The sequence below is a fragment of the Salmo trutta genome, chromosome 36 (genome assembly GCF_901001165.1).
Source record: "Salmo trutta chromosome 36, fSalTru1.1, whole genome shotgun sequence".
NCBI lineage: Eukaryota > Metazoa > Chordata > Actinopteri > Salmoniformes > Salmonidae > Salmo > Salmo trutta.
In genome coordinates, this window is record NC_042992.1 from 30,168,836 (window position 1) to 30,179,291 (window position 10,456).

Genomic DNA, 10,456 nt, shown 5'->3' on the forward strand with positions numbered 1-10,456 from the left:
TATATATATATATATATATATATATATATATTTACTACTTTATTTTCAATTAAAATTATCAAAATGAAACAAAAATAGCTTCTTAGCAAAGAGCTATTTCTCAAGCAAGAATTTTGATAGGACTGTGGGAGTGGTCTGAGTGGGGAGGGGAAAACGGAAAACTAGATGTTATTGGCAGAGAGGTTTGGAACTCTCTTATTGGTCTATTGATGATGTCACCAGGCAGGCCAAAACTCCATCCCACCAAAACAGGCTGAAATTTCAAGCAGTCTTTTCAAACAGCTCTTACACAAAAAGGGATTTGTCCAAATTCCCACAATTTCACAGTATTATTCCAACTTCATAGGGTGGAAATAAATATAAAACACAGGTAATCACGATTTGGACTGCACTGGACCTTTAAAGTCGAATGTCACTGATAGAGACTGAGGCTTCTAGCTTACGTTGCCAAAGGCAACATGTCCACTAAGAGACTGCATTAGAGAGGGGGGAGTGAGAGAGAGAGAGCAAGAGAGAGAGAGAAATAGAGGTAGCAGGGAGGAGACAAGAGAGAGAGAGAGAGAGAGAGTGTAAGAGAGAAAGAAAGACTAAAGACAGTGTGAGAGATGCTATTTATGACCCTGTCTAAACTGAGAGTTACTAGGAGTGGTACTGTACTAGTGGAGAAGAGCAAAAAGAAAGTGTTGAAGGAAAGTATAGAGTTGGATTATGTGTAAGTTTCTACATTAGAAAACGGGTGAAGAAGTCTACTGTACGTTTCTTAATGTAATTAAAGAGCTTTGCAAGATGTTCCACAAACCATATCAGAACTCTCAAAGGTCCACATAAAAACCCTCTTTCATCAGCAGCATTTAGTAGGCGACACCTTCGGCCCATAGTTGGTTCAAACTTTAAGCTACAAAGCAAAGTTTAAGACGTATCAGCCAAAAGACACTGCATTAAGATTATGGAATTAAAAGTTATGTTACTGGGTTTATCCTCAATCTGATGCAAAGACGTTAAAATTACGCTGCCAAATGTCACTGTAGAATATTAGTGGAGTATTGTTATTAACATATACTTTTTTCCTGATAGTGCGCAGGTGAGCTTCAAAGAAATACGACCCTAATTGGTCTAAACCTGTTTGTAGTCCTATTATAGCCCATATAAATAAGAGTAGGCTAAATTCAGGACCACCGGGGGAGGAACGCAATGCGAGGAAAGAAAGAAAAGCTCCATATCACATATAAATGCAGGCTATGGGTAAATACAATAAATATACTCTGACATAGCCAACTATAACTTTCTTCCCTCATTTAAGCGCCATCGGTCCAAAGCTGTTAGGCTAAATTAAATAAAACGTCACCTACCGCATTCTTTTGACAAACATTTCGATTAATGGTTGTGAAGTCCTGGACTTTATAATATTTTTGGTTGAAGTGAATTTTTTCGGTATCGTCTCCCTCTTGGTGCAGTGCGCGCGGGATATTGCGACGTTCGATACAGGACGGTCCTCAAGAATGCAGGGAGCTCTATGCAGGTATGGGACGCGTGCGTCCGACCGGCTGCAAAGAACAGGGAGAAAAGAGGGAGTTTGAGACAGTGAGGGCAAATATAAAATCTTGAACTGCCCACTTTTTTCATGTAACTAAGAGGATGGAGGAGAATGTGTCCGTCAAAAAGGGATGGGGTATAAAGTGGGATGGAATGACAGCCTACAGAGCAATGTCTCAACGTAGGCTTATTCGTCATAAAACGGATAGTGAATATGACATTTAATGGAAAGGACATGGTTATATTGCAGTAAAAGGGCGATAGAAGAGAAGTGCCGTGCGTAGAGAGGAGACAAATGGGGATAGTGCGTCAGTCAGTGCAGCATGCGGGCAAGTTGCTGATGCTGCAGGCACGCGCTGAGAGAGAGAGTATAGGCTAGATTCGCAGGAAGCAGGCAAAGAAGACGATGTGAAGATGGGCTGCAGCCCACGAAAAAGTATATTGAATATAACGTATGCCTGCAGATATCCATTAATAGTGCATTTACAATAGGCTTATAATGCACTTACAATAGGTTCATTTTGGTCAATGAACATAATACAAATTATTTAGAAATTCTATGTGTTATGTTAAATTAGGATATTATTTAGATCAAAATGAGTACATACAATGTTTATGTTCACAAAGGTTGACACAGACCTTTGAACTTCACAAAGTTCCTCTTCTGCTAATGATATCTGAAAGTGCATCATTGACAACATTGTCTTCTTAACCCCAAAGAGCAGTATGCAAAGCAAGCAGAGTGTGGCATCCCATCCCAAGGGTTAAAGTGTGAATTTGGGAAACAGAGTAGAGTTGAGTGGTTGGTACACAGTACATACAGTGCCTTCAGAAAGTACTCACACCCCTTGACTTTCTCCACAATGTGTTGTGTCTGAGTCAATACATGTTAGAATCATCTTTGGCAGCGATTACGAATGTGAGCCTTTCTGGGTAAGTCTCTAAGCACTTTCTACACCTGGATTGTACAATATTTGCACAACTATTCTTTTTAAGTTTCAAGCTCAATCAAGTTGGTTGTTGATCATTGCTAGACAGCCATTTTCAAGTCTTGCCACTCAGGAACATTCAATGTTGTCTGGTAAGCAACTCCAGTGTATATTTACCCTTGTGTTTTAGGTTATTGTTCTTCTGAAAGGTGAATTTGTCTCCCAATTTCTGTTGGAAAACAGACTGAACCAGATTTTTCTCTCGGATTTTGCCTGTGCTTTGCTCTATTCCTTTTCTTTCACATCATAAACAACTCCCTAGTCCTTGCCGATGACAAGCACACCAATAACATGATGCAGCCACCACCATGCTTGAAACTATGAAGAGTGATGTGTTGGATTTGCCACAAACATTGCGCTTTGTATTCAGAAGGTAAAGTACATTTCTTTGCAACTTTACTTTAGTGCCTTATTGCAAACAAGATGTATGTTTTGGAATATTTGTATTCTGTACAGGCTTCCTTCTTTTCACTCTGTACAGAAAACAAATATTCCAAAACATACATCTTGTTTGCAATAAGGCACTAAAGTAAAGTTGCAAAGAAATTGGCAAAGAAATGTACTTTACCTTCTGAATACAAAGCGCAATGTTTGTGGCAAATCCAACACAGCACTCTTCATAGTTTCAAGCATGGTGGTGGCTGCATCATGTTATGGGTTTGCTTGTCATCGGCAAGGACTAGGGAGTTATTTATGATTAGGTTAGTATTGTGGAGTAATTACAATGTTGTTAATCCACCTCTGTTTTCTCCTATCACAGCCATTAAACTCTAACTGTTTTAAAGCCACCATTGGCCTCATGTTGAAATCCCTGAGTAGTTTCCTTCATCTCTGGTAACTGAGTTAGGAAGGACTCCTGTATCTTTGTAATGACTGGGTGTATTGATACACCATCCAAAGTGTAATTAATAACTTCACCCTGCTCAAAGGGATATTCAATGCCTGCTTTTCATTTGTTTTACCCATCTACCAATAGGTGCCCTTCTTTGCGAGGCATTGGAAATCCTCCCAGGTCTTTGTGGATCAAATTCACTGCTCGACCTTACAGATGTGTGGGGTGCAAAGATGAAGTAGTCATTCAAAAATCATGTTAAACATTATTATTGTACACAGAGTGAGTCCATGCAACTTTATTATGTGACTTAAGCAAATTTTTACTCCTGAATATATTTAAGCTTGTCATAACACATTTTTTTATTTGATTTATTAGGCTCCCCATTAGCTGACGCCAATGGCAACAGCTAGTCTTACTGAGGTCCGACAAATAACAAAAAAGACATTACAGACTAAAGACTTTACAATTTACATACATTAACATGTAGTGTGTGTGTGTGAATCTATCAGATACACATACATGTCAGTACATACACACAACAAGTAGTTCACATGGGGGAGAGGAGTTGTGCCGTGAGGTGTTGCTTTATTTGTTTTTTGAAACCAGGTTTGCTGTTTACTTGCACTATTTAAGATGTGAGTTCCATGCACTCATGGCTCTGTATAATACTGTACGTTTCCTTGAATTTTTTCTGAACCTGTTCATTGTGAAAAGACCCCTGGTGGCATGTCTGGTGGGGTAAGTGTGTGTGTGTTAGTGCTGTATAAATTGACTAAGCAAACAATTTGGAATTTCCAACATTTGAATGTTTCTTATCTAAACAAGAAGTGACGCAGTCAGTTTTTCCTCAACTCTTAGCCAAGAGAGACTGACATGAATAGTATTAATATTAGCCCTCTGATTACAATGACAAATACTTATTGACTAAAGACATTTCAGCTTTTCAATTGTAAATCATTTGTAAAAATGTCAAAAAACATCATTCCATTTTGACATTATGGGGTTTTGTGTTTAGGCCAGTGACAACAAATCTCAATTTAATCAATTTTAAATTCAGGCTGTAACACGACATTTGGAAAAAGTCAAGGGGTGTGAATACTTTCTGAAGGCACTGTATTTTAAGCAGCACCATATCTTCTCCAGTTGTTTGAATCACATTTCTCTAAGCTTATTTAATTGGACAAAAAGTTATATAAGGAAGAGAAAGCCAGCACATACATGCTGCATATGGGTATTGAGTTGGATATCAACACACCTGGTGGTAGTGTGCCATAGTGGCACCTGTGTTGGCGGGCAGTGAGTGAATGGTGCTTTGTAGATGTCCTCCTCTGTCTTGGCAGAAGTGGCGGGGCCCAGAGGAATTTAACACCGATGAGACATTGCCAGGACTGTCTAGGCGGAAAACTGCAAAGCAGGAAGGGCTAGGTCATGTTCATTAGGCATCAAATAGAAGAAAACGGACTGAAATAGGGAGGGAATACCTGGACTTGTCCAATAAGAAACATTCATTTTATTTTTCCATTGCAAAAACATTTTAGGCTGTTTTGCTGGCTATGTATGGGATTACTTTTAAAAGACCAGAAAAAGGTGCAATTTCTGTGGTGAAAATCTCACCGGACTCACAGAACTCAATTTTAACAACATCATTCCAAACCTTTAAGACTGTTTTGCCCAAGGTTTGAGGGCCTAAAAACCATGAATATTGAGAGCTACAATCTCCAGACCTTGAGTAAGACTTTCAAGGAGGGTTTGCAAAAACTAGAGACATTGGATTTGACCGGAAATAATCTTAAATCAATCTGAACAAAAAAAGCTTATATATAATATAGTCAATCATTTAGATTTATCTGGAAATCAAATGTTCCATCTGGAACCCGGGGTCTTAGAGCGACTGGCCAACGCTACAATACTCCGTCTGTCATCAAATCCAGTTGATCAATATCATATAACAAGTGCTGTGCTCACAGGACTAAGAAGCTTACTAAACCTTGAAATATCCTGTAATGCTATCTTCTATGAAACAGATATACCAATCTCTCCACCGTTCTCTAACCTGTCATCTCTAGATTACCTGATGATTGACAATCAGGATCTCTGGGAGTACCTTGTAGTTTACCGCTTAACTGTCTAGGTAGCCTAGCAGTTAAGAGCGTTAGACCAGTAAGCGAAAAGTCACTGTTTTGAATCCGAGCCAATGAGGTGAAACATCTGTTGATATGCCCTTGCTCAAGGTGGTTAAATCTAATTGCTCCTGTAAGCCGCTCGGGATAAGAGCGGCTGCTAAATGACTAAAACGTTGAAAGTCTGAGATCGTTATAATTTTTCATTGCAGGAGATTTTGTATTAAGACCCTGCACCCAAACACATTCACTGACACCCCTTGATCTCAGCTATAATGGCGTCTCAGGCCTCCCTCCAAAACTTTGGTTTTCCTAGATATGGTTACTATATTGTCATCATCACATCTGCTTTAAAGCAAATTTCTGCAGCATTAGTAAAGATGTGATCAATACATGTTGATGATTTTATTCCTTTGCTGTTTGTAACTATCCTGGTAGGTTGACTGATTACAGTTTGAAGCTTTTTCTTGAGTGGGCAGATTGATGAAAGCCAATCAATATTTACATCACCCAGAAAATATACCTCTGCTGATATCACATACATTATCAAGCATTTTATCCAGATACTGACTGTTAGCACTTTGTGGTCTATAGCAGCTTCCCACAAGAGTGGGCTTTAGGTGAGGCAGATGAACCTGTAACCATATTACTTCAACAGTATTTAACATGAGATCCTCTCTAAGCTTTACATTAATGTGGTTCTGAATATAAACAGTATTTACCAAGGATTGGTTTTCAACTGTATTCTACAGGCAAACCAATCATAGACAACATCACAGACGGGAGCAGAAAGACCATCTGTGTGATCAGGAGGAATTTACCTGGGGGCGAGTGGTGCTCCATATAGTTCCAGGTAGCGGGGTGGGTCTAATGTCCTTCGAATCAGACTGGGGTGACTCGAACAGGTACCAAATACAACAAATGCCGATTTAAACCCTGAGTAAACCCTGAGTATGTCCTCTGGGGTTACTCTCTTTACTATGCACACACACAAACACAACTCACTTTTATTCGCGCCTCTGGTCTCTCCATCTTCCATCTGTTTGCTGAGCAAAAGGACGTGTTGATCCTGGTGTTTCTGGAGAGACGCACCTACTTGAGCTGGCCCAGAGCTGGGGAGCACACCGGAGTCTTCTGACAGAAACTCAGAGGGGCTCTGGAGACCAAGGACTGAGAACAACATCCTCACTGGGGTGAAGAGGCCATGACAGAAACAACTGAAATGAAACGACAATCACCATCTGAACAATGTGTCTAATAGATTGAAGGGGAACAACAGCAAAATATGACTTGGCAGCTGAAGCACAGGTCCTAGTCCAGGCACATGTCATCTCCTGTCTGGACTACTGCAACTCTGCTGGCTAGGCTCCATGTCATGAACTCATCTAGAATGCCGCAGCCCCCTGGGGTTCAACCTGCCCAAGGTCTCCCATGTCACTCCGCTCCTTTGCAATCTCCATTGGTTCCCAGTAGCAGCTTGCATCCAATTCAACACCTTGGTTTTTGCCTACAGAGCAGCAAAGGTAACCGCTCCTCCCTACCTCCAGTAAGAGATGGGTATTTTAATTACTTATGAGTATTTTATCATTTGTATTTGAAAGGCCTGGGGGAAAAAATGTATGTGATTTGTAACAAGATACTTCAGAACATTTACAAAATACTTTCAAACATTTTTTTTATAGAGGTTCCGAATTTTGTGGCTCCCATTACCCCAAATGTAATGCATTGGTATCAGAAGTCTTATGGCAGTATCCTTTGAGGCCATTAGAGGTGTTGGTGGATGAGTGGAGGAGCTTGAAAGACAGTTGAAACAGGGATGCACTTCCAGAGCGAGGATCATTCAGCGAATTTGGTCCACAAGTGACTCGACTTTTGTATTTTAAATAAAATATTTATTTTATTTGGCACCAGGATTCTGATAATTTGTTTGGGGTTGTATTTTGTAACAATATACATTTTGATGTATCTTTGCCCATCTCTGCCTCGGCTCAAGCACTCTGTTCAGCAATCTGTGGACACTTGGCTTCCCCACCCTTCATCCCAGCCACAGCTCTTCCCTGTCCTTGCACCTCAGTGGTGGTAGGACAACATAGTCCCTTGATATGTGCCCTCCATTGACAGAGAATTTGGTAGTGCAAGGTTGATGCTCCGCTGTATACCACCATGTGACAAGGAAATGTAATAGAGTGAAACTTCTCCACATAAAGGTTATCTGACTGAACAGCTAAAGTGAGTCAGAGAAGAACACTAACATAACATACGAGGTCAAAGCCGTGACTGCATGCTAGCGGTGCATTCAGAGCCATCCAGTAGCTAGCCATAAGCATGCTGGTAGCATGATGGGTCTCAAATATTTTATACATTTGGTATACCGGGGGAACCAAAAGGTGGATGGATGCTCAGTGCATCCATCCATCCATCCATCCCATCCTGCTGGCGTCCAGGGGGCATAATTCCATAGAGATTTGGGCTGGCTGTCATTCAACTGAGGTTAGCCAAGGCTATAAAGACCGAGGGGTTTTCTTTTTGATGACCTAGCTAGCTTATTCAGGCATCCAGGTGGATGACTAAATACACATTGGAGGAAGTTGATTGGTGGTCCTGAAGCACAAGACTATTTGTGCCACGTCTCAGAGTGCAAAAGTTTGGGGAATTCCTCTGGGTAGTTTCTTAGCATAAGTGAGGTCCACAAATCTGCCACAGAGTTAAGAACATGCCATAAGCTTGAAATGTCTCCAATAGAGCCATCAAATTGGATCCTTTTCTATAGCTCAATTGGTTGGTACGTTGTCAAGGAAGGCGGTCATGTGTTTGCGGTCAGAGGATCACTGGTTCGAGCCGGTTTGGGGGCAGTGGAGGAAGCTATACTGTTAGCAGTACAATGATGTCGGTTTCATGAGCATCAATTCTGTTTCATTTCGTTACCAATAACCAATTACCCTTTGGTGAGGGAAGCTATGCAAAATGGAGTCAACCAAACATGCAAGTAACCATCATTGACACAGGTCATTTAGTGACTCATGGGAATGATTGCAAATGCGGTTCAACATTACATCAGAACTATGCCGGAACTCTTTGAAACAAATAACCCACAATAAGAAGGTTAACAATTTAGGTAAGAAAAATTGCATTAAATACAGGCCTATAGGTGGGATGCATTTGTTTTCCATGGACAAGCAGGGTCACCAAGTGAATCACCTAAATTACAAGGAACCGAGTTGTGTTTATTAGAAGTCTCTAATTTAGCCTGGCTGAGTCACTCTCAGTGGTATTATTTAAATGGCTTGTTATCCTTCCTGCTGTTTTACCACATAGGAAAATACAAGTTTACATATTTTTCAAGATCACTTTTCCCATTACTGTGCAGGCTCAAAGATGGGTTGTTGAGAAATCTGTTTCATCTGCCAATTAAATATTGAGAATTCCAGAGGGAGATTTTTCTGTCATCATTCATTCAATATGTCCCTATACGCTTGCTTTGGTAATGTAAGTTCTTGCACTTTCTAAGCCAATATAGCTTCTTAAATTGAATTCAGAAAGCGAGACAGAGATCCCAAAACACACAGGCGTAAAAAATGTGAGCAAGAGTTTGGCTACAGGCCTACTCTCCATATTCCTACGCTGCGATCCATAACGTACTCACACGGCAGTGGGAAAAGAGACAAGCTGTTAAGTCATTTTTTCCCATTCATTCCTTTCCTTTAAAAGAAACCACAAAACCAGATTTGTTTTTGCTGACTCGCCATTCTTTTTCCTTGGATGCAAAGCCTGGGCAAATAACTGTGCTTGTCTCACTTACAGTAAGAAGCTGACTGCCCTGGCCAAACCTCTAGCTAGTTATACTCCCAGATGATGATGGTATTGCATTGGCCAAGGGAGGATATGGATGACCATGAATGAGGTAATGATGTATTTATATAACACGTGACACATCATTTCTCTTGTCTCACCAGCTGGCGGTGATGAGAGTTTTTCCAGCAGTTTGAATCCTGTGAAGCACTTTTAACTGGGAGGAAATGGACACCAGTGGACATAACATGTCAGCGGTGGTATTTGGAAGAATATATACATTGGGGTTTTATACACACACACACATACACACGGTTGAGCCTCAGAGTCAAACAGACGATGATTCATGACAGACCACCCCTATGGCAGTCTGCGGCAGAACTAACAGTATCCTTTGTTCATAGTGCAAAGAGTAGGCCTACAGAGAAAATGGGCTATTTAAAGTGGACAGACAAGACAAGCTAGGCACTGAATCAAAGACACACACGCCAACAGAAAACTGAGAAGTTAATAGCTAAAAAGGCACACAGAAAGCCACTCGACAAAAAGCGAGGAAGCACAATACAAACCATTGAGCGAGTGGAGAACAGCTGAGCAAGCGGAAGAGACGATGAGATCTGGAGATGGGATGTCTTTAGATGAGTGTGTTAATCAAATCAAATTTTATTGGTCTCACATGTTTAGAAGATATTATTAGCTAAATGCTTGTGTTTCTAGCTGCAACAGTGCAGCAATATCGAAGTAATATCTACATTTCACAACAATACACACAAATCTAAAGTAAAGGAATGGAATTAAAAATATATACAGTTGAAGTCGGAATTTTACATACACTTAGGATTGGAGTCAATAAAACTTGTTTTTCAACCACTCCACAAATTTCTTGTTAATTAACAAACTATAGTTTTGGCAAGTCGGTTAGGACATCTACTTTGTGCATGACACAAGTCATTTTTCCAACAATTGTTTACAGACAGATTATTTCACTTAAAATTCACTGTATCACAATTCCAGTGGGTCAAAAGTTTACATACACTAAGTTGGCTGTGCCTTTAAACAGCTTGGAAAATTCCAGAAAATGATGTCATGGCTTTAGAAGCTTCAGACAGGCGAATTGACATCATTTGAGTCAATTGGAGGTGTACCTGTGGTGTACCTTCACACTCAGTGCCTCTCTACTTGACATCATG